The 6,031-nt window shown below is 47.9% G+C and overlaps 1 long non-coding RNA gene across 1 annotated transcript; it reads left to right on the plus strand.

The window, feature by feature from the left end:
- The first annotated feature begins 4,668 nt into the window (after positions 1–4,668).
- On the plus strand, positions 4,669–5,472 carry LOC101755138. Its single transcript, XR_215096.3, has 2 exons — positions 4,669–4,848; positions 5,014–5,472. It is a non-coding gene; the product is annotated as an uncharacterized LOC101755138 (long non-coding RNA).
- The last annotated feature ends 559 nt before the right edge of the window (positions 5,473–6,031 follow it).

Genomic DNA, 6,031 nt, shown 5'->3' on the forward strand with positions numbered 1-6,031 from the left:
AGTCAGTCAATCGAAACGTATGCTACCTGCTCGCTAAATTTTGTTTACTACTGTTTGAATTGTTCTGAAGTAGTTGATGTAGCTAGTCTTGGAATTGTTCAGAAGTAGTTGTAGTCTACTTGTAAAATATGATGAAATACCAATTTGTAAGGATGGTGAGGTGCTATTGAGTTTGTTGGCAGGCTGTGATGCCTTGCGACGTAAGGTTAGCTTAGCTCCATGACATGATGCGTAGACTTTGCTGTGCAAGTGCAGCTTCGCTAGCCCGCAGTCAATTAAAACATTTGGTACCTGCTCACTAAGTTTTCTTCTGCTTGAATTATTTAGAATCAGCCGAACTCTAATTGTAAAATATCGAGTATGTTATCAAATAGTTGGGAAGACTGGGTGCTCTAAGCGTTCTACAGCTGCTTCGGTTGAGACAGAAAAAGGGAGAAATGGTACACATGGAGAGGCGAGGCAAAAGCCCCTATCAAGGATCAGTGATACTCTGCCTTTTCTCTGATCACCTAGACTATATGGAAAGGGAGAACCAGAAGCTATTTAAAATTATTGTTAAGGCAAAACAGGAAGGGAAAATATTTGTGTGCTTCGTTCCTAGAATCCGGCCTGATCCACTTGACAAAAGCTTCATCAGCATAAAGAAGAGCAGCCTCGTTAGTTGTCGGCAAACAAAGGACACTGAAAACTCCAAGAAAGCAGTCCAGACTTGGACTGACAGTGGACTCTGACAGTGAGATGAGATGCCACCAACCATGCACTCGCTCGGCTGCCACAGCATAGCATAAAACTTTTGTAGAAAATTAGCAACGACTAGAAGTCGTTTTTCTTTCTTTAGTAGAAAACAAGGACGCACACTAACCCTACACGACGCGTCCACTACACACGCTAAGAACATCCGCAGAGGCTCTAAACTCCTGATGCATTTTGTCCACCTTGTTTTGGTTAAATAAGACACAACCTGCCAATCGCAAAAGCTTGTCTGGAGTTTACGATGCAGCAATTTTAGGGCGATACAGATTGAATTTGCGGCGAAAGGGCAAGACGATAACAAGGAATTCGATCCTATCGGAATTAAGTTAGAATTTGCGTCGCTACAAGTTTCAAATGAATTGTTTTCGCAGGCTCAACTACCACGAGCGATCTCTATCCACGTTTCTTTATTGTTCCGAACATAAGTTTGGGGCTCATCGCGGCTGAGTAATATACGTCGTGATTCAGGCTAAGACTGGGAGTTGACTCAGATAGTGGAACGTTTCTCAACATCCTCTGCATACGTTGCATTTGACTGAGGTCATTCTCTGCGTAATATGAACGGACACCTTACTCTTCGCAACAGATGTAACGCGCCATAACCTGTGTCAGCTCAATTGTACACCAGTGTCAGCTGCATATATAGGTAAACAATGCCTAACAGTAATTTTCTACTGATTTCGCAAAAAAAAATCATTGGTGTCAGCTGACACAATAAACAGGCTTGGCTCCGCCCCTGGACTTGGGAGTGATGCCTAAGTGTGATTGAAAGGGACCGTGACAAACCCTACGAGGGGGAGGTGAATTGGGAGGTGAATTGCTATCTCTGCCACAAAAGAGTTTTACATCCTAAATTCCAATCCTATAAACTACACATGGCAATTCTAAGTAAACGTGGAATGTAAGTGCAATAAGAAATGCGGAAAGTAAATGAGGTAGAGAAGATAAATTTCTGACACGACTGAGGTATCGAAAAGCAAAGCTTTCCACTAGTCCTTATTGTTGGAGCCCCTCTCAAAGAGAATGCCCACACAAGGGCATGAACTCCCCGGTCAAGTAATTCCGTAGGATAGCCGACGGGCCTTCCCTCACGCACAAGTGGGTCTTTGCCTAGCCTCTCCCGGATGCTCCTTGCCGCTCTTCACTTGGTAGAGTTTCGGCAAAACGCCTAGGGCCTCTCTTCCCTATCACAAGCACCGACGGCCACTCCACAAACATGATTGGAGGGTCTCGCAAGACTTACAAGCCCCACATTTACACCTCTTGGTACGCGCAAGCACCGATACAAAGGAGGTGTGCAAATCTCGCCTAACTCCAGGCTAAACCCTAAAGCAATGTGCTAATAGGCCTAAATTAGCACTAATCAAGATCTAAGCCTTATGCTAATTGTCTTAATCTTCTCTTGAGCACTTTGGTGACTAGAGCACTTGTGCGTATGTGAGAACAACCTATAGCTTCTCCAAGCTCTAACACCCTTCAAATGGCTAGGCAATGGGGTATATATAGAGCCAACCTAAAAAAAACTAGCCGTTGCTCCAATGGTCACCAAAACCGCAGTCACCGACTGATTCGGTGCACCTCAGTGTGCACCACCATAGGAATCGGTGTTACAACTTCAGCTAGCCGTTGAGCCGCTGACGTTCGGGTCCCATGTGAATAATGCGTGGGATATATTGCTTGAGCCCCTTGGGCTGATTATATAGGAGTACATGGCTTGGAGGGAAAATAGCCTCTCTTAGAGATAAGTAAGGTTATCTCGGGATTAGAATCAATCCTAAACTAACCATATCCGGAGTTGCCTAATATACTCTAACATCCCCCCGCAGTCACAACGGGAGCGCGCAAACGATGAGACCGGAGAATAAACCAAAGAGATGACTTCCCCCGCAGTCGCAACCGTTGATGCGTCGCAGATGTTGTGGCTGGAATGGGATGAAAAGGCTTGTCAAGCAAATGGTAGCCCCTTAGTGCCGAAGTAGCTGAGGTCGAGGTGGACGTGATCGAAGCCGTGGAGGAGGGCGCGGGTCCGAAGAGTCAGCGAAGGCGCTTGAATACACAAAAGCAGCAACTTCTTGTCGACAGGGTCAGTAGGACGATGAGCCGAGCGTGATGGTAGATGGTGCAGTTAAAGAGCGCAATTGCATCTTCCTTCAGCAGCGTCGGCGGCGGTGTCCGCGAGCGTGCGGCAATAGGTATGGACTCAAACTGAGAGCCAGCGTGACGAGGATCAGAAGCATGGGTGGCGCCGCCACCTTAAAAAGGCGGCGTCACTGATGAGGATGGCTTGATCACGAGCAATGAAAACCTCGTCGTTGGGAGTGTCGACGATGAAGCGACGACGGGATGGCAGGGCAACGCAACCCGATCTCTGATCGGGAAAAAGAAAAACAGCAGCAGCAGGAAGAGGCCCATGGAGAACCAGTCTGACCTCCGACCGCGCTGGTCGGAGCGGTCAGATGCGCCGGTCGGAGGTGCCGATGGAGCGGTCAGGAGTGGTCAGGGCAGCTGGATGCGCCGGTTGGGGTGCTCGCCATTGCGGTCGGGCGCTCGCCGTCATGGTCGGAGCGCTCGGCCGCGCGGTCGGGCGCTCGTCGGAGGGCGCCCGCCGCCGCCGGGGTGGTCGGGGGCGGTCGGGGACCGCGCTGGTCGGAGCGGTCGTATGCGCCGGTCAGAGGTGCCGACGGAGCGATCGGGAGCGGTCGGGGCAGCTGGATGCGCTGGTCGGGGCACTCGCCCACGCGGTCAGGCGCTCGTCGGAGGGTGCCCGCCGCCGCCAAGTGCCACTGCAGCCTGGAGGGGCGCCCACCGCCGCCGGGGCGTCGAGGGCGGTCGGGGCGGCGCCAGGTTGCACCTGGAGGGGCGCCCGCCGCCACCGGGTGCCGCTGCGGCCTGGAGAGGCACCCGTCGCTGCGAGGGCTGCCGCGGGGGCGCAGCCTGGAGGCGCACCAGCCGCCGCCGGGGGCCGCTGTGGTCTAGATCTACTTGCTGCTTGACCATGATCGGCACAGCGGATCTGAGGGATCGGCCGCGCATCCTACGAGGGCGCTGCCCTTAGCGGAGATTGATCTCCCCGGGGCGGCGCGATGGCAGTGGAAGCCGGAGACCTAGGGTTTGTAACTTAGACTCGTGATACCATGCATCACTAACTGATTCGGTGTCACGTCTTGAACGACGTGACCGAATGGATCGGTGACTTCCCTGAGCCGTTGCCTTCCTTTAACTTCCATCACCGGCTAACTTCCATCACCGACTTAATTGATGCCCTGGATACTGTGCCCACCGTATGAATCGGTGAGGCCTCAAATTATCTTCCAAAGTTCCAGAAGCGATTTTAAGCCGATGCTGAGCCGAGCTGACGATCACCGTATGAGTCGGTGACATTTCCAACAGGATTCGCTTCAAATCTTCGTGTGTCTTTATCCCGGTTTAATTACCGTAAACCTTAAAATAAAACTAAGTCTTTCTTTTTCTTCTTATTTTGATGGTTTTCTAATTTATTCTTGGGACCTATAAAACACCTACAAAGATACATTTTGTAAAAACATTAGTCACAATGATTATATTGTGATTAATCACAAAATTATTATGGCCTAGGGCTATTTTCCTTAGATCATCTCTGGCATGCAAAGATGATCATATCTCCAGCAGCAGAGTTCCCAACAATGTTCCTCCTCCTTTGTTCGCGAGAAAGTAACAATACCACAGTGTCTGAGTATCATCCATGTTGATCTGATGACCTCCTCCGTGTAGTCAAATGAATGTCCACTTAACCATTCTGAACACATGCACAACTAAGACTGAGACTGAGACTGAGACTGACCGACTACAGAGATAGTGAGATTCCACCAACCTCCGTATTGCCTTCATCTCGTGTGATTCTTTTATTTCAGCAGGCAACGCGATATAAATACCCTTGCAAATCAAACGGTGTGGAGGCAGACATCAGTCATCACTCATCACCATTGAGCTTGTTCATAAGCTAGTGCTCAACCTGGAGCAAAATGGTACCTGACAACAGCTCAGGTGGTGATCGTCTGGCTAAACCGGCAGCCAATCCACAGCCTAGGGATGATCAGCAGGTAACCCCAGAAGAAGGTAGGCCTTGCTTGCCTCCCGGCTACCGAGCTTAATTAATTCTGCATGAAGAATTCATCTGTTTGGAAACATTTCTGGCAGTTGCTACACAAGCTTTAAGAAATCGTTTTCCTCTTTTCTAGTAGTTCCACTTTCCATTGACATGCTGCTACTTGTTTCTGGCAGTTGCAGATATGACAACTAGTACAAGTGATGGGAACTGTTTTCACTGGCTTTGGAATCTCATCAAAACTAGAATTACTGGTGCATCTCAACATTATAGTCCTCTGCATGATCCTCGATTTCGCCCAATCAATGATCCACTAGACCCGGTCCAAGGGCTTGCTGCTTCTGAGAGAGGGTCAAGGGCGTGCTGCTTCTGAGAGATAGATTGTGTTTCGAGCTGGGGGACTTAAATGTGTGCTCAAGTTATTATATGAAAAGGAGAAATTAAAATCCAAAATAAAGAGCTCATTTATGTGTGGAGTATGGAACATGGATTTTTCACATGTGGGCAGCCAAATACCAGTTTGGTGTGTCCTATGTATGTACATGTGTGAATTGCACTCCTAAAGGACTGCATGTAACTATTCCTGCTTACTTCAATAAACTCGTTGTGAATTTGCACAACAAATAGATCGAATAGTCGAGGGTTTAGACTGAAGTGATTTATATGATATGAAGTAGATGCTGCAATAATCATTCTCTATCGAAAGAAGAGGTCCATTTCCAACCAAAGAGTGCCTAGCAATCTTTCAAGAAAAATATTTAAAAGAGCAACTAGCAGATTAGAAGGCAGGAGCCACCATACACATCAGCAACACTTAAGAGATGACTCTAGAGTACTTTGACCTGACAACTTAAAGCCAATTCTTGCTGGCTATATTATCTTCACATTATATTGGTTTGGTAGGTATAAATGATATAAATTTTTGGGAAAACAATGGTGAAGTTTAACTTTGAGGGTGTGGAGCCAAAATGAATATTTTTTAGTAGAGGGAGTATACACTACAAAAGTTTTTTTTCATGATATATCTAGTAACTTTAACTGTATGTTCTCAATCTATGATCTCTATATATAGATTGCATTATTTCTAGGATGGAGGGAGTGCAGCCTAACACATGTCCTCTCTTTTCTTCCCGAACGTGTGGTGATCTCCTCCCTCGCCCCACCAGCCAGCTCATTAATTCGTCTTTATTGATG

Source organism: Setaria italica, chromosome IV, assembly GCF_000263155.2.
Source record: "Setaria italica strain Yugu1 chromosome IV, Setaria_italica_v2.0, whole genome shotgun sequence".
Taxonomy (NCBI): Eukaryota; Viridiplantae; Streptophyta; class Magnoliopsida; order Poales; family Poaceae; genus Setaria; species Setaria italica.